We start from the raw sequence: 25,449 nt of genomic DNA, 5'->3' as shown, positions 1-25,449 counted from the left end.
CCAAGGGCTGCCTGGGCCCCCCCCACAGCTCCTGCTCACCAAGCACCCAGCTGGAAACCCCATGCTCTTCCATGCCTCTCTTCTGGACCTCCCCTCTGCTCCCTCTACCTGCACATATAGGAAGAAAAATTAAACAAACAAACAAACAACAACAACAAAAAAATATCCCAAAAAACTAAAACCAAGAGCCATTTGGGTTTTGAGGTTCAGGCAAGGTCTGAAGCGATATTCTAAAATTAACTAAATATTACAGCCTTCATGACTTCTTTGACAGTCCTGCAAGGAGGTGTCAAGCACAACCCTTGAGCAAGACAGCTGAGTGTGGGAAATGCAACTCCCCGGCTTTGCCCTGGGCAAGTTTATACATGTGCTCGGCACAACGCAAAACATCGTTTATCTTTTAATAATGTCCTGCACTGTCACTGCTAACGTTAACAGCACTCTTACTGCTAGCAATCATATGGCTGTTATTACAGAAACCTTTTGCCAGCATTCAAAGACAGAGTAATAGTTAGCTCTGAAAAGGAAAAAACAAGCTTTAAGCATGTTTAAGCCTCTTGTCAGTTCTTTCAAAACAATCCCACATGAAGCAAAACCTACAGGCACATAGGATTACCATAAAGTTAATTCATGTTTGAGTTCTATAGCCTTTACTGAAACAAAAAGAACTAAAAATAAAAAACAAGCCTTGAATAGACTCACCCTAAACACAGCTATCAAGCTGCAGGTAGATACAGACAGCATCTCCATCACCCATTTATGTTCACAATATGAAAACATTAGTAAACTTCTACTTCTTTATCAAGTTTTTATGACTGTAACAACTTCTGTTTACATCAATTTCCTCCAATTTTATTTAACATGTTTTTCACTTTAGAAAAAGAAACATGGGGGGGAGAGGGGGGGTGGTGGTGAGAAAGAACATGTTTTCATCTGCAATAAGACTAGGGAAAAAAAGATTAAATCCATCCAGTACAGTTGGGCATTTGACAGCATCTTGTATTCCACGCACGCAGGATCCACAAAAATCTGAAAGCCATTGATAGGTCTCATTCATTAGATAACTCAGAAGTGTAGGCCAGTCTAACAGGGGGGGTCTGGTTTCACCCTTACCTGAAATACGAAGTCACTACTTGTTACCTCTTCCACCCCACTGAACAGAAACACACACCCCTACATACACATTTCACTCCTGGCAAACTTGCTGTCTTGCTCTGGAGTCAATGTCAACTCCATCTCAGGAGATTGCTGATAAAATAACGAGTCAGACTTCTCAACCACAAGTTTGGGAAGAGTTGCCCCAGAGAGGAGGAGCACTAAACCTGCCTGAACACTGTTCTGGACGAGAACTTTTGCTTTCCAAAACGCCAGTCCTCGCTACCCACAGATCAACAATTACTCAGATGACATTAAGCCAATAACCCCGAAGTATCCTGGGCTCAGAAAGCTTTTGTCATATGGCATCCTAACGTGTCACTTTCTAGTGTGTTCAGTCAGCTCTAGAAACAGTAAATGGCAATCGAATACTAAAGAAAAAGGTTATCTTCCACTCACTCACTCAGGGACACATCACCCCCTGTCCACAAGTGACTGCTTCCTCCCTGTGGGTCTTCACAGACTGGAATCGCACTCTTCGTTAAATAAAGCTTTACAGGATCTCTGAACATTTATAGTGCCATGACTCAGTTAAATTTTAATCTGCCTGTGAGCTGTCAGACACTGCAGGCAGGTCCCCTCAAAATAAAACCAGGAATAATATAGTCTCCAGATTCCAGAGACATGAGGCAGAGGAGGCCAACTTCCACTTCAGCTTTCCTAGCATCAACATAATCCCAAAACCAGAAATCCCACTTTTTTTTTTTTTTTTTTTCAACGTGGCAAACATTTCAGCAGAATTCTTAAATTAAAACCATAACAATTCATCAGAATCCACAACACAGGAGAAGGAGAGGTGCAGCAGAGATGCAAGGCTGTCTGCATGCTACAAAGCTGTCCCTTATTTTGCCCATGCCCTGACACTAGGTTTCCTTAGGTTTCACAGCCTTCCAACTTAATTTCCAGCTGACACTTAGAAAGAACAGCCTCAACGTGTTCCGTAGGGAGAAAAGGGGGGGGGGGGGGGGAGGGAAATAAATCACCTTTAAAGACCTTTAAAAGGCTTTAGGGACACAAAAATACGTCTGTAAAAGTAACCTTTAGTCTAGAAAGGAAACAGCGACGTCCCCGAGGAGCCCGAAACGATGAGAAGGCATCTTTGGGGACGCAGGGAGCCCGACGTATACCGTCAGCGAGAAGCGATGGAAAAAGGCACCCAGGGCAGAGGCTGCCCGCTGGCAGCTGCCGGTGGAGCGGGCAGCACCGAGCAGTCGGGGGGAGGTGAGAAGAGGGAAGCGTGGCCTTGCCCGCAGCTGCTGTGACAGCAGCCGAGCGGCGGGCGGCGGCGGCGGGAGACGAGCGAGGCCACGGCCGCCGGGGTCGGACTCCCCCCAGCCCCGAGCGGCCGCCGGCGCCCCCCCGGCCGCTGCAGCCGCTGCGGACCGAGGTTGCGATTCTTGAAATGATTCGCATGCACACCGGGAGAAGGAGGAGGAGGGTGCTCCTCCGAAACGGGAACCGAGCTTTGCAGCCAGCGCTCAGGAAAATACTGGCGGGTCTCGGGGGTAAAGACGAGTAACTTTTCCGTCCCTCCAGCTCCCCCAAACCCACCCTAACCGGGCAAACTTTCAGCCACCACGGGAGCTGGGGGAAGGGGGGTGCCAGAGGGGCGGCCGTCGCCGGAAACAGCTTCGGCCGCCGCCGCACCGAGCTCACCCCGGCATTGTTCCCCGCCGCCGCCTCTCCGCCCCGCCGCCCGGCAGCTCAGCCCCGGCCCGCCCCGCTCGGCCATTTCCCCCGCCAGCCAGCAGGGCTGCCGGCGGAAGAGCGCCGCACTCACCCCGCAGCGGGCCCGCGCACCCCCCACGGCGGCGGCGGCGGCGGTGGCGACGGCTCCTCCCGGGCTGGCTGCCCCCGGTGCCCGCCGGCCGGCCCTCACCTGGCCTGCGAGAGCGGCTCCGACCCTGCGCGGGCAGCGGGCGAGCGAGCACGCCGCACCGGCCCAGCGGCCGCAGCAGGTGACGGCGAGCACCCCGGCGGCCGGTCCCGGCGCGGAGGTCCAAGAAGCGGGGGCAGCTGCTAACGCCGAGGTGAGCGGCCGGGTCCCCCGGCTGGAGGACAGGACAGGGCAGGGCAGGGCAGAGCAGGACGCGCCGCCTCCCCCAACCCCCTCCCCCCGCGTCTGTCCGTCCCTCCCGCCCGGCCCCGCGCACATACGCGGCGAGCTCCGCTCCTCTCCGCGCCCCTCCGCGGCTCGGGGCTCTGCAGCAATGCCTGTGAGGCTGACTTTCAAAGCCTAACCCGCAGCCGCGATCCTCCCCGCCTTCCACCTCGCCCGCCGCGGCGCAGCCCGGCCCCTCCCCGCGCCGCGCCATTCATCTCTCCAGCCAAGTTTCTTAACCCTTTTCTAACCCTCGCCGAGGGGAGGGCGGCAGCAAGGAGGGAGGAACCGAGGGATGCGCCCGTACCCCCTTCCCCCCCGCCCCGCATCGTTTTGGGGAAGGAGGCTGCAGAGCAGGTTGCCGCTAAACGCGCCCCACGTACGCGAGTCGCGGCGCTTCCTGCCCTCTAATTAATCTCACTGAAGGCGCGGAGCCCCCGGGAAACAAACTTACGAGCGACAGTACGGAGGACCCGTGTTTAATGAAAACAGCCGTGGCTTAAAAATAACTTTTTTTTTTTTTTTTTTCCCCCACCCTTCGTTGCGCTTAGAATAATGGGGGAGGGAGGATAACCAGTCGTGACAGTTTCTCGTCGTTTTAAAGCTTACATTTTCGGCGTTTTCTCCGAAAAACGCGCCAGAAAGTTTTTTTGGTTTTTTGGTTTTTTTCTTTTTTACCAAAAAGCTGGGAGGCTCTCGCCAGCTCCCGGCGGCCGCCGCGGGGGGTGGGCAGCGGGCATCCCGGCACCTGCCGCTGGTCTCGGGAGTGCCGGGTGGGCCTCACCGCCCCCACCCTCCCCGGTCCCTTCCCTTCCCCCACCGTCCCTTCCCTTCCCCCACCGTCCCTTCCCTTCCCTCACGGCCCTGCCCTGTCCTCACGGCTGCCGGCACGTCTGCTTATCCCTGGGCTGGTGCCTACCAGGCCGGGCGGCGCGGGGATGGCCGCCACGCCCTGGAGAGAAGAAGAGGGAGGAAGAGCATCTCTCCCGACTTGGGCCAGGGCACCCGGTGGTCCCTGTGCCACGCAACTGGAGGGGGGAAGGAAGGAAGATCGGATACTCCCGACTCCCAAACTGCTACCCCCGCAGAAGCAGTTCAAGAATCGGAGGTAAAACGGCTCCTCAAAGCCATGCTGCTCGCCCACGTGGCAATAAGTACAATTTGGGAGAAAAAAAATTGCCTTGGGCAGAGCTTCCGAGAAAAGTCAGCCCTCCATTTTGGTAGGTGGCATCCCCACAACCTCTGCTGTCAGAACTAGTACGATATGTCAAGTTGTTCTTTAGACTTCGTTCCCATTCCAAGAAGAAAGTACCCAGAGATACACGCTGGACTTGGCTGTATAGGAGAAGCTACAAAGTGTGTGTGACCTTCATCACACCTTCCATGTGCCTTAGCAAATGCCTCAACACTTGGCCGTGTTGTTTGCCAAATGCTGGATAGAACACTTGATGATACTTTACCTCTAGAAGTTAAAGACTGAGAAAAGAGAAACAAAGTTGTTTACAAATCCCAATTTGTGTGGTAGAATCTGAGTTAGTTTTAGGTTTAAAACTCAGGTAAAATAATAATAAATGATAAATTCAAGCATCTTTTTAAGTAAAAGGCTAGCATTGTTCAAGACCTTATGAATTTCCACTTAACAGAAAGCAAAAGAGAGTCACAGTTGTATAAAGGCAAATATTTTAACCTGGAGATACAATGAATAAAAGTAGATGTAGCAATGTTCATTTAAAACTCTTTCACTCTGGAATGTACGGATTGTGTACAGGCTTACAGGAGAGCTAGTAATGTGTTACTTGACCTATTTTTTTAAGCCAATGAAAGATTTAGGTTAACTTCATCATCATGTGTTTTTAACCACTTTCTTCCAGAGACGCAGGAGCATTTTCTAAAGCTATTGCATGCCACAGTGTCTATACAAGTCTTTTTTTTTTTTTTTTTTTTGAGAGCCTGTCTCATAATAGAGCTTGATCACACTTCCATTAAAACAAATGTTTTGCTCTTCATTTCCATAGTAGGCTCATTAGCAATTTCTGATTGTAAAGAACTGATCTTTAATTTTTTTATTATTATTATTTCATGAAGAATCTTTATCTCAAAAATGTTTCAGTGCTAAGCAGCTGAACTATCTAGGGAAAAGGAAATTTTCTCATTACAGCAGCAATTTAGCTGCTATTTCAATCATGAGTGTCTGTAGTAAAGACCTCTTTCATTCTCAACCTTAGGGAACATATTGCATAGACAAGAGACCTACAAAATGAGGAATCTTGGACAAGCAACAGAAAAAAAACTAATGTGGAATATTTGTTAAAACTATAGTTGTTGGGTAACATAGTTGGCTAAGGACACAAGTTTTTATATGATACAAGCAGCTGAGACTGTATAAAATAACACCTCATATGGATTTAGCAGGTTATTGCCAACACCTAATATCCCAGTCACACTGAATTGTGCCACTTCCTTGTGGCATGTGAACTATGAGAATTCAAACAATATATGAAATAAATCCTCCAAGTAAAGGAAAAATTGCAGCACACAGTCAAATCAGTCTCTCAAGAAGTATGAAAGTACTATTGTGTATTTTTTGGTTTTTCCTATGTGGTTTTCAACCAAACATAAACACTCACTCACTGTGCAAGCCTAAAAGATGTGTTCTTACCAATGTAACTACCTCTCTACTGTCTGCTGGTGGGTCATAGACATGACAAAAGGAAAAAATGTAAAGAATTTCTTCAAGAGGAATTCTTCCCCATGACCTGCCTGTAAATGGAAAGCCAATTATGGCAGGAAAATGTAAACTGTTTTTGGATTGGTCTGGGAAGAGAAAAACACAGTTGTAAAGGTTATATTGGAACTCATTTCCAGAACTCCATGCACTTAGTAGACAGCTGTTGGTACCGAACTTTGATACTATCAGTTAACCACTTCTTTTTCTATTTATAAAAATATATAATAGTACACACATACCTACACCCACTCACATATATCCTCACTTTACATTTGCTAACCAGAAATCTTTAGACAGAAAGATATGTGTTCAACCTAGGGGGAATTCTATCAGACTCAAAATATAATTGTAATTTTGACATTCTTGAAGTATAATATTAATGTATATGGCTATTAAAAAGTGGTTAAATAAATGGTTGACTTACCTCCCAACTTTTTCTGTTATCACTTTGATGATTACAATAATGCATTTTAAAATTAGAAACAAAGTTACACATCTAGTAACAAAACTTTATCTTGCTGAATGCAGTAATAAGAAACAAAAAGAAAATGAAAATGCTATTACATAATTCCCAGACATTTTAAAGTTAATGCTAGCCTAATTTAAATCACATAAAGAACTTTGAAGAGCTTCCATGAACTACAGTTGCTCCAATTTTGATTTTCCTTTAAGGCTATGTCAGTCTCTTGAAAAACTAACAATTATGAAACTACCTTTTTCAATCCAAACACTTAAGGCCTTACTTTATGGCATCCATTTATGATATGAAAGGCTTAGGGTGTGTTTGAGAAGGTAGCTGGCTTTAGAGAAATTCATTTTCAGGATAAATCTTACTCTAAAAGAGTTTGTCAGCCTTACATAAACAACTAATGCAATTCCATCCTTGACTCAGCCTAGTTCAATTCATGTAATATGTCAGATTACCTCTATTTGGAACGTACCTTCACAGAGGATTAGATCACCTAATATTCCAGAACTTAGGTAGGCACAAAAGATACAAAAAATACTATCTTTAAAAAAAACCAAAACAACAAAACAGTATGATTCTTACTTATTCAATATTTTACTTCAAACGAGGTTTGTCTAAATTAGTTATCATCATTTAACAGTGCTCACCCATAAATCTGAAGTAGTAGGGTAGAAAAGTCTGCCTTTCTTTAGGATTACTATCTAAGATTAATGGAAACCAATGGGAACCATTGCAGTGTAACCAGAGAAAAAGTCATCCAGGGCAAGAGTTTCTGCAACATGCACCGTAGTGCATAGCCCAGTACAGCTCACAACTGTTGGGACTGGATTTAAATTACACAATAACATGTAAAGGAGGAGTAGTAGACTCTTTGTTTAACTGAAAGATATCAAGAGTACAGACAACTTGTTACTTTACCTACCTACCTCTAAATCTATAAAGGTATCTGTATGCATAGATAACCCATTCCCTACTGGAATAGTTTTCTGCTGCTTTTTTTTTTTTTTTTTTTTTTTTTTTTTTTTTCTTATTACAGTGTTTATTATATTTTTACACCTACACTGAAGCAGGTCATCTGAGAGAAATTAACCCTTAGTGCCTCTAATTGTTGCTGGGTTTTTTTCTGCATTATTTAAAAGTAGACTTCAGATCATAACTATTTGATCTAAGAGTAATAAGCAAAGGACCAGATGCTGGAGCCTTTTCAATTACAAAAACATTTAAGGACAGCTGTACCATATAAACTCTCATGGAGGAATCATATGCTTGCAGCATCTGGTGAGTTTTGGCCATGCCTCTAGCACACTGTATCTGTTCTGAGATATGAGCTCGAGTGAGGCTTACTTTCCCATATGGATTTTTGGGGTGTGCAGTTTTTGACCATAGACAGGAACTAACACTTTGACTCTTATGTTTGGTGGCAGGAAATAACACTGCTTTCAGCCCCTTTAACTCCTTTAGTGGAAGCAGCAATGTGTGTATGTTAAGTTGATATGACTACTTTACAGTCATTGGTAATATTTTACCAGAATAAAATACTGGTGTTTTTAGCCAGAACAACATGTCCTGTACTTGTGAATTTTCTGCAATTTCATCCCACTCACACAAACAAACACGAAAAACATACTTCAGAGAATGTGGCTCTGATGAGTCACGTTCCTCATAGTGTGAGGGCATGTCCAGAAAATAACCATCCTGGAGTCACTGCTTCCAAACTGACATGGCAAAATCCAGTAAAGCAGGTATAACACTGTGAAAATACTCTTACTATTTGTGGGTCAACAGCAAGGCAAAGATAAAATTGGAGAAGGTTATAGTCAGGTAGCTGAAACCCTTCAGAACGTGCATTTTCCTTTCAGACTTCCTGATTCCTCTTCTCTTTCACAAAAGTATTCCTCATGTCAGCTATGACAGATTCAGTGAGGGCTGCAGAATCACGCTCACTCTCATACTTCACATTCACAAGTACTCTCAGTAACAATAGTGTTTCATGGCCCCATTTTTCTGGCTGGCTATCATGAAATCTGGATAACCCTTTGTCATGGTTCTCATGATGACACAAGCCATGTTGTTGAAACAGTATGTTCTAAAATAAAATGAACAGTACGTACAAATTATACATATGGCAATCTGGCAGCCACTACCACACAGCAACTGAATAAAGTTCTGGAAAGACCATTATTAAAAAGCAGCTAAAAAAACCCAGAGCTACAGTGTCCTGTGTTTGCCCTTCAGAATAATACAGGTACTGGCTAAATGTTTTACAATATATGAACACTTTAATTACATATTAAAATTGTAATAATATTCTTTAACACAAGTGATCATAAATGCTCTGACTCAAGTAAATGAACCTGTTGTGTTAAGCTAAACAGTGTATCTTGTGTATTTTTATTAAACATATTTACTTACCCCCATATTAGCTTTTGGGGTTTTACAAGATAACCTTTGAGGGGAAAACATTAATTTAATATACAACTTACTTGAATACACATAGGCTGTGGTTCTACCCATCCAATAGCTTGGAAAATTTATTTGACTTAACTGAAGTCTAAGTTTTCTTTATTTTTTTTTCCTCCTTTTTTAAGAATAACAATGAATAAGAGCTTAATTATTTAACAGAAAATAAAAGGAAAACAAAAAAGTTTTATTGTTGATTGGTTTTTTCTATTTTTCATCTTCAGATTTGGAGGGAGGGGTGAAGGAAAGAGGTTGGCATCAGATTACTGGAATTCAGAAGTACTAAGGATCTTTATGATTTTCTTGTTTCATAATGAAAAGAAAAAAATCATTTTGGAAAAACCTACACTCAAAAAATTTCACAAATGCACAAAAATGTAACAAAGAAAAAGAACATTAACTGCTACCCATCATTTTCTAAAATAATTTATGAAAGCCCTCAGAAAAATAAAAACTAAGAAATTCTGAAAAAAAGTTCTGGCTTCTTTAGCTATGTACCTGAAAGGTGAGTGATTGGAAAACATGGTCCCAGTTCTGATGATTAAATATTCTCAGAAAAATTGGTGCTTACCTACCTAACATCACATATAGAGTCACAAATGATTTCTGCTTCTTTTTATTTATGGATGCCTAATGGGAAAATCCATTTAAATTGTGTATCAAAAAACTTAAGGAACTGAAATCACCAGGCCATGTAAGCTTAGATGAGTTTCTGCTTGATCGTATTATATGTGGTTAGTTTATCAGAATCAAATTAGCTGTGCTTTTATAACTGATACAGCTATATATCTTTGCATAGTTTTATTAGCATACAAATATCTAGGTTTTATTAGAAGACATTAGCTTTGCTAAATGTTAGATATATAAAAAATCCAGTTTTAATGCTGTTGATCATTGTACCAGTATTTTACATGTGACATAAAGCTGGCGGAGAGGCATAGGAGTGATTCAACTCACCGTAAACCACATAGCAACAGTTATGTTCATGTGAGAAACATCCTCTCAAAGAGCTGGGCAATTTCTCTTGCTACTTTTTGCATATATATTTAGAGAACTGCTTAACCAACATTTCTTTTGCTTTGAAAATCAAGGACTAAGAACATGGGGATACTGCCACGTATATAATCTATTTCTACATATGGAGTTCAATTTTTTTCATGACTAACATATAACTAAAAAAAAAATACAGGAAGGTATTTTCTATAGAGAAGAAAATTAATTCTGAGTTTTGGTGGCTTAGCACAGAGAACCTCTGGGTTATATTCTTTGTTTGAACAACATCCATTTTGCTGTACTACAATAGCTGAAACTATTTTTTTTTTTAAGTAAAAGGTTGAGTGGAGAAAAAGAATTACAGTTTGTGAGTAGTCTGAAAGTTTTGTCTCATGTTTATTTGGACAGAGAAGCAACATTTTAAGTGCTCCATCATTATTATAATTATAGCCCACTATACAATTCTTTTGGGAAGCCAGGACCTTAATGTTGTCTTGATAAAATACTCCAAGAAGGCTGAACTTGGAAACCCCTTTTACAGAAGGATGGGAAGTTTGGACAGCTAGTGATTCCTGCTTCTTATTTCCTTCCCTGTCTGAGGAATCAGATGGTCAAGCAGCAGGAAAAAGAAATATTTCAAATGTTTTCATGTTGAATTTGGTCTAACATGATGTTGTGCCTACTCTGTTTTATTTTGTTATTTTGTTTAAGAAGGGTTCTCTAATTTGATACAAAATACAAGTGGACCCGTGCTGTTCTGAAAACTATTAAAAATTGCTCCATTCCCTAAAATTCCCTTCTTTAATGTAAATTATATTGAAACTCTTGATACATATATTACTACTGCTACCTTTCTCAACAAAAAGCTAAGAACTCACACGACTTCTTATAGGCATCTTCTAAAATATTTTACTGGCCCAGAGCATTGTCTACCAGCAGCAATGTAAAAAAAAAAAAAAAGTTACTTGAAAAATGTAGTTGGAAAAAAAAAAGTATCTATTACTTAAATAATACTTAACAAGCAGTTAAATTTTCTAGGGGGACACAATATAAATTAGTGAAGTCCATAAAAATTTCTTCACCTCTCCGAAGATACTACTGTATGTACTGGTTACCTGAAATTTTATATTCATGTTCTTTGATGTTGCTCATATAGATGCTTAAAGGAAGCTTATAAATGAAGCAACTATTGAGATGAATTCTTGGCTTTTTGAAACAAATAGTTTCATGTGTTTTCTAGAGTTATTCCTTTAGTTGTAAATACATTTTGTTCATTTCCTTTCTATAAATAAAGGCAAAGGCAGAAACAACTTACTGTGTTATGACTCTCACTATTCTCCACTGAAATTTTCTTTCCAAGTATCAGAGATCTACTGTGATTCCAGTAATAAGCTGTACTTGGATTTATGAGTACACCACAGTGTAAGTCATTATATGAAGACATGTAATTCAGTTTTCTATGACTCATCAGCTTTTTCCAAGTTCCCACCATCACATCCAAACCCCATTCTATTTTCATAAGAAAATTCTGGGGTAAATTGCATGGAAAAAAGAGAAGGATATTCAACCTTTCATCCTGTTGCAGAGCTGTTCCCTTATGTACAAGTTTTCATTCCTTCTTTCCCTTGTCTCTTTATTGACAGTTGAAATACCAGGGAGCATTTTCATCAGCATTTTCTGATCCTGCTAGAATGCTTCTGGTAGAGAAAAAATCAGTAAACCACAAGATAAAAAGTAACCTGTTGATTTTTTTTTTCTCCAGTACTTAAAAATTTATAAGAATCAGATTTACGGAATGTTTCACCCAATTATGATGTTTGTCTTTTTCTTGTCTCTTCTGGTGTTAAGTAAAATGGTAAGAATAAGAATTATTTAGTTGCTGGGATCCAAAATAAAGCAAGAGATGTAACACCATGCACAACTTCTGTTTGTTAAAGTGAAAAAAGAGCTATGTTGATACACAATACAAAGCATAAAATCCCTTTGTGAATTACTGTCTTACTTTACATCACCATAATCCAGTATCACCAAAATACATAAAAGGCTTGCCACAGGCTCCAGTGAGTATGGAAGCAAATTCTATATTTTTGGTGGGTTTTTTACTATTTAAAATTTTCAGCAAGACAGCAATGAGACATAACCTTCTCCTCAAGACAGATTCTCATTCTCCAGCTACTCTCATTTTGCTAGATCTTAATGTTCTTCTTGAATGCCTGAGGGACTTTATCTTCCTGTTTGGCACAGTTCTAAATTGGCTTAAATCATATTTATCCAACAGTTACCTGCATTATATTTTCAAGGGTAATTTGTGTCCTTCTCCTAGAGCATTTATTTCTCCTGCTCTGTAGGGTTCCATTTTGGCAATCCAAAGCTGCCTGGGTGCAGGGCTATTCACTTGCATGATGCTGGATTGCATTTCTTTGCCGACAAGACACAGATCCATTCATCAACCTAACCAGTCATTCTGAACTATACTATTACCATATTGACAAGCTGGTGACCATAAAGGCTCTATAAGCATCAGTTTTCTTCAGTTCTTATCTGACAAAACAGAGATATTCGTGGCTGGCTCTTGCCATCAACTCAAACCCACGTGAACTTCTAACCCACCTTTAAAATTCAGCCCAGGGTCATTGGTTAAAAACCTTATGTGGTTTTTGATTGCAAGCTCTTCCTTCAGTATCCCAGTCAAAAGATTAAGGCTTCCTCTTGTTCCTTGAAATAAGTGTTCTTTGCTTATTGCTCATTCATGTTTTTATGTTCTCTGGACTAGATTATTTTAATGCCCAGCTTGTTGATCCACCGATGTGACCCATTATCAAATTTCATCTTGTATAGCAAGTTCTGTTTTCAGGGCAATGTTTTGTACAGACTAATGCATGTTTCATATCTGCTGTTCTCTCATGGTGGCTACTAATAAACCACAAAAATCTATTTAAGCTATTACTGTTGTTGCCCTGCCAATTTTTCACAAACTTTGAGTTGTTCCTAAGAGATACTCATCAGGGGGCTGATCCTACCAAGTTAAGTTAATGGAAGCTTTTTCACTGACTTTGTAAACCCACATAGCTTAAAGATCTTGCATGGCCACTGTGGATGGCTTTCTGCTCATATACTATATATTTTTCAGAAAGAGTTAGTGTATCCCAACTGGCAGCATGTAACAAGCACTTTTCAGCTCCTGAATCATAGAATAGTTTGTGTTGGAAAGGATCTTTAAAGGTCATCTCATCCAACCTCTGCAATTAAAAAGGACATCCTTAACTAGAGGAGATTGCTCAGGGCTGTGTCCAACCTGACCTTGAGTGTTTCCAGGGATGGGCTATTTATCACCTCTATGGACAATGTGTCCCAGTGTTTCACCACCCTGATTGTGAAAGATTTCTTCCTTAGATCTAATCTACATCTGCTCTCCTTTAGTTTAAAACCATTACATTAACAGAATCTTGTCCTTCTGCAACAGGCCCTACTAAAAATTTGCACTTCCTTGGGTGGATTGCTGAAGTCAGTGAAAATTGTCCATAACAAAACACACCATAACCTAGGTGAGAAGCAGTCACATGGCAGAGTCACTAGCCCACCTTACTGGCTTTCCTTATGTTTCTGCTGGAGAGTTGATTGATGATTCTTGTGGTCACTCAAGTTTGCACACTCAGGTGTGGTTGCACTTATCTGAGGAAGGACGTAGCTTTGGGACTAACATGATTTATTATTTATGTCCTATAAGTTCTTACCAGTTAAAAAAAAAAAAAAAGAGAGAGAGAGAAAAATGTTTATAGTTTTGTCCCTAGGATTTGTCTTTTAAATGACCAGATATTAAACCTACCAGAATAATGTTATTAGAACCTTCCCTGAGAACACAGAATTTTAAAGGTGAGTAATAGGGAAAGGGAGGATTTATGACTATCTAGCCACTGACAATAAGGTAATTTCAGAACAGACTGCAAAACTTATTGTTTATAGAACAGCCCTTACAAGGGCAAGAGTTGCTGCACAAAGTAGTAATGCTGTTTAAAACAAAAAGACCAGTTGTAGAACCCCTAAAGTTCTAGCTAAGAATGTGGTCCTACAGGGATTATACTGAAGATTAAAATACTTTGGCTCTAGTGACTGCTTTAATGAGAATACAGATAGAGATAAACTGACAGAGCTGAAAAGTATTTAATTTAGATGACAGTCTACAAAAATTAATGTGAAAATGAGAATTGCTTAGAGGTAATAGATCAGGGGTACAAGATTCATTTTTTAAGTGTTAACCTTTTATACAAGAGTGTGATACTGTAATTAAAATGACAACATTCTTTGTTTGGGGAATTTATTTTGCGTTTCTAATGGCTGTGTAGTTCCTAGGTTAAAAATTTTTTCAAGCAATTTCTGACTGACAAATCAAGGATTTTTCACAACACAATGGAATGAGTATGCTTCCTTGTACTCAGCAAAAAGATTAAGCAGCAACTCGTTTTAATTGTTGTAAGTGATTAAATTAAACTTTTCTAATATTAATATTTGTTCTGGACCATGTTGCATATGAACATAGAAATTCAATTAATTTCTTTCTGGTAACCTGATCCTTAAGAACTTGCCCCAAACTTTAAGCCTCTTTGATGTTCAGAGGCTTTGGCTGAGATCAGAGATGAGAAGAAAAAGAATGGGGACCTCTTCACAATATTTTTACCTTTGAAGTCTCAGGTTAAAAGTACTCTTACTGTTTGCTTACACAAGCAAGAGAATGAAGGATAAGATCGTGAATTATAATAACAGACAAATGACAAATGTTTTGCATGAGTCTATTTCCTCATCAGGAGAGAGAATGTTCTTCTAACAGATTTCCAAAGAGATTGGCAATTTGTAGAGAAACAATTATAGGGAAGCAAGAGATATATCGCTGGATTTTGGTTTAACTATTTAGGTGGGAATAAAGAATTCCTTTGGAATTTTTCCCTTTGTTTTCCTCTACATTTTATAATAGTGATAGAAAACATGCATATTATTCAACTGCCAACAAATTCCCTAGTCTCAAACCTGGAACAGTACCTCTCACATCTCCCCTATGAAAGCCTTCCATGAAAGTTCCACTGTCATTCAAGATCATACTATTCCCTCCTCTATTTAAGTGTCACTCAGCTCCATTCCACCAGCCTGGAAAAACGTCAAGAACTTTTATCATCAGTCAGTTGCCAGTTCTGTACAGTGAACAAGCCAGCAGGGACCTCTGGTGCCATCAGTGCAGCTCAGTCAGTGCCCCTCTCTTTAGGGATGGAGTATATCATTATCCCGGTGACTGGACAGAAAAAAAAAGATGCATTTTTAGAATAGTTCTCAGGGAGCAGTTACTGGAAATCTCCTCCCTTGAGACAGTCTATTGGCAACAAGTTTTGCTGCTGTGACATGAAGTATTGCATCAAGACCAATCCTGTCACTAATAAAGTTAGTGGGAAACGTGCCATTCTTTTCAAGCGAAGTCAACAGAATTAGTGAAGCGAATAAGAGCTAAAAAATATACCTTGCATTTGCAAATGCAAATGGAAAGTCATGTCATGTCATTTTATGTCAGAAGATGCCCCTTCCCCACACTTAAAATAGACAGTAAAGAGAAACTTTATTTTCATACTATAAAATTTCCGTTTTTGGTTTTGGGCGTGTTTATTTAAGTTTGCATCTGAAAAAAAAAAAAAAAAAAAAAAGCCAAGAACAGGCTGCTTCAGTGTTTCTTTTTTTCTCTTAAAAAAAAAACTAAACACCCTGCTTTTTTCATTTCCTCTAAAACAAGGCATGGAGATGGTAGAGATCTTTTTAGCAAAACTATTTTCTGATAAAAAATTGTTTACTTTAAATTTTTCCTCCACCAGCTCTAACAGTCTTTTAATTGCTAACAGCCACATTACACAGCTGTGCTAAAAAGTGTTACTTAACCTGCTCAACCTGAATGGAGAATTTCTGTTGATTTCTGCTGCCAGACCCATAGGCTCTTGACTGCATTAACAGGCAAAAGTTAGTCCCACTATCCTGGGGAGAGCAATTTTTCTATACAGAAATAAAATGGTGCTAGGATTTATTTTTTTTTCCCCATGGAATATTATCATACTTGGCAATACTGGGTTTAATTCCACTTAAAATGACAGAACTGAATTGTCATCATTTTTAATGGGTAAAATCTCTGCAGTTTGTCAGAGGTGCTGTAAAATCTAATCAGAAATTAGACTGTAAAATTAATAGGCCTATATTCTATATAATGCTATTTTACAAATCTGGAACTGTAGCAGATTTGAAGTTTCATGTTCAGTACAATCAAACAGGGGTGGAATCTTCAGTTTAAGCAAACAAGCTCTGAAATAAGCAGTACACAGTGCTAAACAGTTAGTAGCTGTGTTTGCCTTTGAGTAGTAGGGTACCAAATCCATTGATTCCACACCTGGACTTTCATTTTATTGTATTCCCATGCTGCAGCTATAAGCCCCAGGATAACTTCCCCTAGTTTAGTTTTACACAGGAAAGGTTGAGAATGGCTGGAAGACACTCGTTCTGACCAGGCAGCCCTTGTGTGCCAACACCCCTGCCTGCCAGGTGACAAAAGGGCAGTGCAATCCCATCCCCTTTAGTTGGAGAAGAATAGCAGGATAAAACTGAAAGGAGAGGCATGAGGCAAGCCTGGGCAGGAGCCAGTGGTACAGCCTTTCCTCATCAGCATCACAGAAAAAGAGGAGGACAGCCTGGGTCTCAGTGCCATGAGGAGTGTCAGCATCTCCTCCTTCCCTGGATTTTGCCCACAGCTACATAAATCCATGTGTGGAGACACAGGGCCCAGATCAAAGTTTTTCATGCCTGGAAAGCAATGTAGAAAATTTCCAAGAGGGACTTCTCAGGATTTTTCTCCCCATCACATTAGGAGGAGGGTGAGGGGGGTGTCTGTAGTGTCCCCCCCTCTGCTGGCAATCTGGCTAAACATATGTAACTTTACACAACACTGTAGGAGCTGCTGCTGTTGATGATGAAGGATGGAAAGGCAGCAATAAGCAGATAGCTAACTTCAGCTTCTGCGTGCTGAAATGATTCACTTTTAATGATAATTTGCACCATTTTAACTCCGAGTACATCCCACGTAATGATCATACAGTGTTACTATAAAACCTCAGGGTTCATCTGCAGAAACGTTTCTTATGCTGGGAGTTCTCTGTGGAGACATACTTAACAGAAATTGGTATGAGGGGAAGATTAAATAGATAAAAGCATAAAATCTGATTGTAGAATAAATACAGTCTTGTTCAACTGGGAGGCAAGAGCTTACACTCCCAGTTCTCCTACCAGCTTCCATAATACTGGATGAATTGCTCCATCTCTTTGCATTCCCAGATTTGAAAGTGGAGTAAGGCCTTTTTCAACCCTTTCTCCATCCTATCTAAGCACACTGCAAAACAGCAGGAATATTTTCATTTGTGACATTAGCACTCTGTCTAGCCTATGGAATCTAGCCTATGGATCCCAGTTTAGTCTTCTAACTTGTTGCAAATAATTATCAGCATATAAACTTGTTTCTTTTGGTTTTGGTTCGTGTTCTCCTTTCTTGTAGATTCTGCTATTCATTCCAAGAGAAAAACAACAGTGTTTTCCAAGAGCAAAAGCAGTAGAGAAGTAAGTTTAATGTTGTTTTGGCTTTTTCAGTGTTTTTAACAACCTGATAGAGAATACAGCACAGTGAAAAAGAGATATTTTTTGGTAGTATTTATTTATTTTAATAAAGCCATTCCCTGAAGTAATCTTGCCTTAAATCATTAGTGCATGGCAATACAAAACAAAGTGAAAACTTTTGAAAAAGCACTTAAAGGAAAAAAATTTGTAAGGAATACTCTTTCCCTATATCATAATTACTCATTTAAGAGGCCTCTGCTTTACTGGTGATAGTTCAGAGCAGCAGTGTTTGGCTTAGCACTCTCATCTTGTAGCTACTGCTATAGAAATTGTAGTTGTACAATTTTCAAAGTGAGAAATTTTATGAAGTTAATTGTGTAATACTGTTTATGAACTTAAACCACACAATATATTATTCCCAGACATGCATAATGGATTTGTTGTATTGAATGATGGTTTAAAAAGAAAATGTAACTAATTTTGGAGCTACAGTGATTGATTTATGAGGTAAAATTGAATGTGCTAAGTATGTATTACATGGCTACTCACCAGCTAAGTGGATGGGAGTAGTATGAAAAATATCTATATATAACTAACTGCAATGTATGAATATCAAGGAATCAGATAAATTATTTAACTAAAAGCATGAGGATTAACCTAGAAGTAAATGGCAAAGATTTAAGAAAGGCAATTGGATATCAGGGGAAAATAGTCAAGAATTAGATGTTCTAGCCTATACAAATCTTCTCTCATATAAGGTAATGGAAGCTTTAGTCTTTGAAATTTTAAAACAGCTGGATCAAACAGTATCAAATTAAAAGATATCACTCCAGTAACATCTCTCATTGATATCTTGCTTTTTAAGTAATGGTGGAACTTTAGAGGAAATACTACCCAACATGAGTGATGGAAATTACCTGCATCTAACAAAGAAAGGATCTCTGTCAGGGATCTGACTTCTTTGCACTTATCAAGAAGTACTGGAAGTACTTTCCATTTTCAATTCATTTGAAAAAAAGAAATGGATGTCATTACACGTGGATATCATACAAGTTCACAGGCAGTTCCACTAAAGAGCTTTACACCAAGTAAAATTTTTCAGTTTAGAGAAAAGCTATGCTCTACTGTCTTGCTCTGACTTTTTATATTAATAAACATTAACTGAGCAACAAATTGTAGTCACTTGTTTTATTTCACTATATTTCTCTATCTGAACAGATAGTTTAGTTAAAGTATGCAAAATCATATCGTATCAGTGTACAGGACCAGTTTGGAAGAAACACAGTATGCTCAACTTGCTGCTTCTGCCACCCTCTTCACTTACACTAAGCAAATAGCTGAGTTCCACAAAGATCCTGCTACCTCTTGAGCAGGTATGCTTCAGAAAAAAAAAAAAAAAAAAAAATCCATTAAAATGACTCTAGTAAAAGACAGTTCCTCTTGTAAAAAGGCAGAAAGAAAGGGGTTTAGTAATCCTGTCTGTATAATTTAATTTTTAAAAATTAAGTATCCATACCAATAGGTCTTGATTTAAGCTCTAAAATTCAGGAAGCATCATATTTCTATGACAGCAATGAGCAGCAGACCATAATTTGCCTTTGCTAATGCAAAATAACAGGTACAGTGTTCCTAGTTTGACAAATGTCACATATTTTGACATAGAAGCAGGGCAGATAGATCATATATTACTCTGATTTTAGATACCTAGCTCCATCAAACTATTACAAAGCCAAAATATCACGTCAACGTGAAGCTTTTTATCCCTGAATTACCGATGAGCAAAACGAAAGAAAATCCATCCAGATCTTCTGATTTTTATTTTCTCTTGAGCATGTGTGTGTAAACGCCTGTTACACAATCTTTGTGCATAAACAATGTAACATACATAGTGTATATAAAGCAGTTCTATTTTCACTCAGATGCACATTATTACTTGTTCTGTATTATTTGTAGCTGATTAAGTATTAATTGAAATCACTTTTATAACTCAGCTTTTTATTCTTTCTCCACCTGAACATTAACACGCATAAGGTTAAGTTCTCCTTCTTTCATCTCGAAATTTTACTTCATACTTTGTCAGCTATGTATGTCATATTTTCATCGAGTTTCTGTCATGAGACTATAGAAGGTCTGAGTGACTATGTCTGAGTGTATGTTTACACTTCTCTGTGTTGGAATGACATCATGTGTACAATAGATTGACAATGTTTCTAATATTTCGTATAAAAATTAAATTAAGTTCATCATAATCTGATACTATTGCCTTTTCTGGTGTAATTTATTGGACTTGTAGCTACAACTCTGGAATTTGTGCATATGCTTAGAGTTCTGCTCACCCACCCCTTTCCAAGTATATGACTAAAACAGGTATACAACTACACCTGTCTGAAGCATGGTTATGTTCTTTCCAAAGAAAGAATAGCCATTAACTACAATGGTAACTGGTAACTAACAGAAAGGAGAGGTTCACTTTTAGCAATCTAGCAAAATACTAATGGAAAACCAGGTTACAAATAAATAGCTGCAGTTGTCATTAAAAAAACCAAAAAAACCCCAACAAAACCAACAAACAAACACTTACATGCTAGACTTCCTTTTTATTGAACAAATTAGAGTGCAGTCTACTACAGATGACCTGGTGGCCTTCTAGGATTACAGACTAGAGCATGGGCTATTCGGCCCAAAGGTTAGGGCCCATGTCCAGAACTGGGAAAGGGGACAAATGTTCATGGCCAAAAATCAGGAACCAGAAAGTCAAACCAAGGGTCAGAACCCAGAGATAGGACTAAACATCTGCCCAGGAATCAGGAATCACAAGCTGAAATCAGAAACCCACACAAGAAGTAACAATTGCAGGCCAGAATGCAAAGATGGCTCTGAAAATGTACAGCACAAGGGGCAGAGGCTGATATGCTTTTGTTAACCCTTTAGATACAGGTCTAAACTGCAGAGATTTACCAATTTACTGCTCTGGAATCGGGTCTTATCCCAGATTAGCAGTAAGGAGGATAATGTGAAGATAAGGCAGTTGGTGGATCTGTGTGAATGGTACGTGCAGTATGTGTCTGCTTTCATCATGCTGTAAATGGGACAGTCATCTCCCAGCCTAGCAGTGCTAGATACAGACATTGGCTGCCAGGCACAGTTACTAGCAGGGAGAATTCCCCTTAGATTCTCCCAAACCCAGCAGCCAGCTATAGCAGACATACACTTCCAGGGGGTGAGTACATATAAATATCTGCATCTCTGCATCTCAATTACAATTAGCCTTACAACAGATTCTGGGTTAAACATATTCCTCTTTGATGCTTATTATTTTTGAAAAGAGGTACTGAGGACCTAGAAGTGAAGGAGGAAAGTTTAGGAACCTCTCGGCATAAGAAAGATTAATATTCATGTATCTTACAAATAAAGAATCATAGAATAGTTTGGGTTGAAACAGACCTTAAAGAGATCTAATTGTACAAGAGTATGCAAATGAGTAGTAAAAAAAGTGCCAATAGAAGACTATCTTCTGGCATCAAGATAATTGCAGCCACAGGAAATAATTCCATGAAAAATAAAGTAAATATGCCAGCCTTCTAGCCTTCCAAACTGTTTAGTTGCTGAAAGGGGTGGAAATTCTTTTTTCAGTAGTGTACCTGTTAAGCTACTGTATCTGCTCTTGCTGAGTCAGCAAGTTCCTGAGGCATTACATCCACATACCACTTTTAAATTGGGTACTGACATACAAGTTCCAAATCTCTTAAAAGCAGGAATGAATTAGAACAAACAGATCAATGCTGCACTACTATGAATCTTTTGCTTTTTGATAAGCATTTCCCCTTCCTAAGGCTTTTTCTTAGTGTCAATGCAGAGTGCACAGACAGATTGGACTTCTACCTGTGATTTTATATGCAAGAAGCAGCAGTGAAGGAAAGCTGCATGCAGTGGGACCTATCATGAAAAATATCGATTGAAAAATAAATAATAAATCCTGGCCCCTTCCCCAGTGAAAAAATTTCTTTACTTTGGACTGGTATCTTCATTCTGCCAAGTATGGGGCTTTTACTCTGCTTGACTACTAGTTCACAAGAGAGGGTAGTGGTCCATCCTTGTACAGTTTGTGCAAGGACAAGGAGAAGTGAAGGCCTTACCCATTCAAGGACACATTAAGTCCCTTGAGTCCTTAGGAGTGCAGTTGTCTCAAGAAAAGCATTAGATTGTTTGTGGAACAAGATGTCTTGGGCGTATAAGAGGGGTTTGAAAAGGAAACATGTCTCCAGTGTGTTTGAGTGCACCAGGTTTAGGGGAAAGAGTAGCTGCTTCATCTAGATTCAGACAGTTAAATTATGGAAGTGAACTGACTACAGAGGAAACAGTAAATCTCAAATTTGTCAAGTAAATCAAGCAAAGAAGGAATTAGCTATGACTTGAGTTGCAAGGGTTGGTGGGCAGGAGAATGGGTGACAGCATAGCCTGAAGGATGGCTTTTCTGAGGGCTGAGAGATGCAGTAGCCTCTGACTGGCAGAGGCAAACAGTCCAGCAGCAGAATCATACAGCAGTGGTCTGAACCCTTTAGTGCACCATGACAGAACTTCAGACTAGTTTGGGTTGGAAAGGACATTTAAAAGTCATCTAGTACAACCTCTCTGCAATTAGAAAGGATATCTTCAACTAGATCACGTTGTCCAACCCGACCCTGAATGTTTTCACGGATGGGGTATGTACCACCTCTCTAAGCAACTTTTTCCAGTGTGCTGCCCCCCACATTGCAAAAAATTACTTCTTTCTATCTAGTCTAAATCTACCCTCTTTAAGTTTAAAACCATTACTTGTCCTATCGCTACAGGCTCCGCTAAAAGGTTCGTCCCTATCTTTCTTATGGACGCCCTTTAGGTACTGAAAGGCAACAATAAGGTCTCCCTGGAGCCTTTTCTTCTCCAGGCTGAACAACCCAAACTCTCTCAGCCTGTCCTCACAGGAGAGGTGTTTCAGCTCTCTGCTAATTTTTGTGGATGTCCTCTGAACTTGCTCCAACAGCTCCATGTCTTTCCTCTGTTGAGGATGCCAGAGCTGAACATTTTACACCAGGTGGGGTCTCATGAGAGTGGAGCAGAGGGGTAGAATCACTCCCCTCAACCTGCTGGCCATGCTTCTTTTGAAGCAGCCCAGGATAGGGCTAGGGTAGGATCTGGGGGCTGTGAGCACACATTGCTGGCTCATGCCTACCTTTTCATGTCTGAGTACCTTAGAGCTGCTCTCAATCCCTTATTCTCCCAGTCTGTATTTATACTCGGGGTTTCTCTGACCCAGGTGGGGGAACTTGCTCCTGGGCTTGTTGAACCTCATGAAATCTACACTGGCCCACTTCTTGATCTTGTCCATGTCCCTCTGATTGTCAGGCATCCTGCGCCTCTGAATGGAATGTCAACTGGTTTAGCTGGTTGTCAATTTCAAATTTTTCCGAGGGTGCACTCGATCACACTGTCTAGGTCACTGATGAAGATACTAAAAAGTACTGCCCCCAGTACATTCATGGGACCAGGTTCAAATTCCTTCCTGCCCTAAAGACTGGTGCCTCACATCCCTTTAAACAGCACATCTGGTTTATGCATGGCTGCAGGCCAAGAGTTCTTGCCTGTACTGTGTTAGCATTTGGAGAATTTGGAGAGTTTGTGTTGGAGTGATAACTTGGGCATGGTTTGATATGTGTGTGAGGGAATGGTGATGGACAGATATTATTATTGTCTCTACTACTTGGGCAGGCAGTTCTTGTTGAAAGTGGCAACTGTGAAGTACATCTCTGTGAGAAGAAAGGTAGAATAGGCCATGAGATTCTCCCTACCCACACATACAGCTCTGTTCAAGCAAGTTTTGGAGCCAGTGCTTGGAAGTGCTGCCCATTCTTGGACTGGAGCATTCCCCACCACAGCAGTGTGGCTCCTTACCATGACAGCTCTCATTAAACTCTTCTAAATGGTTAAATCTATCTTAGCTGTATAAGGTATCTTAGGCACATAAGAATTTAAATATTCAGATGTTGTGATGTGGGCCAGGCCACCAACAACTTTCTTAGAAAAAATAATGTTGGGAATTTTGCTATGACCTCACCCAATTTTTCTACATGAAAGAAAAATATTGTCTGACTTCCTTCATAGCATCCTCTACATCTTATTGACAAATCACTTATGACACTAATTTATTAGCATAAAAATATTACTACACTCAAGACAGCCTGCTACGATTTACTACATCAGGGTTTTTCATATGCCAAGGTCCTCTCATCTCTGCTTGATCATTAAAACTCCCGTGGCTATTTTTTTGTGCAACAGAAGAGTTTTGCCCGGTTGCCTTGGCCAAAATCCTGAATATCAGAATGGCTTTCCAGCTCGAAGGAAGATTCTGAGCTTGTGCTTAAGAAATACAGGATGGGTTTTTTAGAACCACCACTCTCTGTTAGCTCCTTGCCACAAAAGTCAGTGCAAAGCAGGGGAAAAATGGGGTATGTAAACACAGGAAAGTAAAACCTAATGACAGAGACAAGATACTTACACTGCAACATTGTTTTTATCCTTATGTGAAAACTACCTTTATTCCATGCAAAGGGAAGGAATGAAACTAAATACTTGGTATCCCTTTTCCATACAGGTATTGCTTCAGCACTTGAGATCTGCTTAGTTTTGTGAAAACTTCAACCCATTAAAAAAGCTGGACCCACTGACAGTAGCCAGAGGCACCTGCTTAACTCCACAGAAGACACAGACATGCATAAATATAGGAATTCAAGTCCTTTTGCCAGCATCATTTTGTTACAAGGAAGATTGATGGCTAATTTCATAAATTGCTGTTTCAGGCTTTTTCCTCTCTATCACGGGTGTGCTCTCACCCCCACCCCCACCTTCGTTTCACTACAGCAGTCATGCACAACCAGTGACTGACTGCTGATACTACCCAAAGTAAGCAAGCCCTGCATCACTAATATTCCAGACTACATGAATCCATTCAGAAAACACACTAAAGATAGCAAACTGAGGATAAAATTAAAATTTCTACTCTATCCTTCACATAAATTGATTTGGTATTTTGAAAAAGAAATCAAAGTCTCACTGAAGTTGTGGCTCATGAAATCCATGAAAAATCGATTGGCTTATACTTAATTCAAGGGTCTTTCATGGAAAAAAAAAATCTTAAAGTGTAACCCAAGATAACGAATTGTTTTACCTTTTCTCCACTTCCAAAAGCCAAAACAGTTTCATTATTATATTAAAATAAGCTCTCTAAATGGAATATAAATTTAAAAATGGATATATTTTTAAATCTTTCATGCATTTCCGGAGATTTTTACATACGTGTTTCAGCAAATGCTATTTTAGCCATAGCAATACGTTTATTTTAACACCTGCTCATGTAATGTTTACTGACCAATCCCCTCAGCCAGATTAGATCATGCTATAATGTATTTCCAAAGAGTATGTTCCTATTTTGTCTGAAAAGTAAACATTTCATCTTCTCACAAGGAAACAAGTTTAATTGTGAACACAGAAAAGCAAAGCATAGGGATGTTATATATTCAGCACAAAAAATAGCACAAAGTTTTAAATATTAGTAAATACATCAAAATAGTATATAGGTCTAAGTTCAATTTGTGTAAATAAGCAGAAGCCAACTAGTGATTCCTTTAAGTTGCATTATGGAACATCCTCTATACATGCAGGCACAAGCTTTAAAGGCTGTGAGGAGTAGTACACTTGCTTCTTTTTGATCTTCACACCACCCACCAGCACAGCTGATAAACTACTGAAATGCCTTAATGTTTTCCCTTCCCTCTCACTCTCAACAGATATGAAAGGATGGTATAGACCCAGCTGCATCTAACTCTCATTTGGAAACAAAATCTTTAACAATCTTTCATACACTTATATATCAAAAAGCCA

The 25,449-nt window shown here is 39.9% G+C and overlaps 1 protein-coding gene and 1 long non-coding RNA gene across 22 annotated transcripts in view; one reads left to right on the top strand and one right to left on the bottom strand.

The window, feature by feature from the left end:
- Positions 1-25,449, bottom strand: part of NRIP1 (nuclear receptor interacting protein 1) — a 101,012-nt gene that overhangs the window by 73,301 nt on the left and 2,262 nt on the right. For 4 of the 21 annotated variants that reach the window (XM_071755604.1, XM_071755595.1, XM_071755512.1 and 1 more), the window contains exon 1: positions 3,313-3,449. The exons of 11 other annotated variants lie outside the window; for them this stretch is intronic. The gene's annotated coding sequence lies outside the window, so the exon portion shown is untranslated. Of the gene's footprint in view, positions 1-2,935; positions 3,207-3,312; positions 3,450-25,449 lie in introns of those variants that run through there. 6 more of the 21 variants (XM_071755615.1, XM_071755529.1, XM_071755663.1 and 3 more) reach the window with 2 other exon arrangements.
- On the top strand, positions 20,528-24,445 carry LOC139801444 (uncharacterized). Its single transcript, XR_011728206.1, has 2 exons — positions 20,528-20,752; positions 24,164-24,445. It is a non-coding gene; the product is annotated as an uncharacterized lncRNA (long non-coding RNA).

The sequence above is a fragment of the Heliangelus exortis genome, chromosome 1, assembly GCF_036169615.1.
Source record: "Heliangelus exortis chromosome 1, bHelExo1.hap1, whole genome shotgun sequence".
Taxonomy (NCBI): Eukaryota; Metazoa; Chordata; class Aves; order Apodiformes; family Trochilidae; genus Heliangelus; species Heliangelus exortis.
Note: the sequence above shows the minus strand (reverse complement) of the source record. Positions and strands in the feature narration are given on the sequence as shown.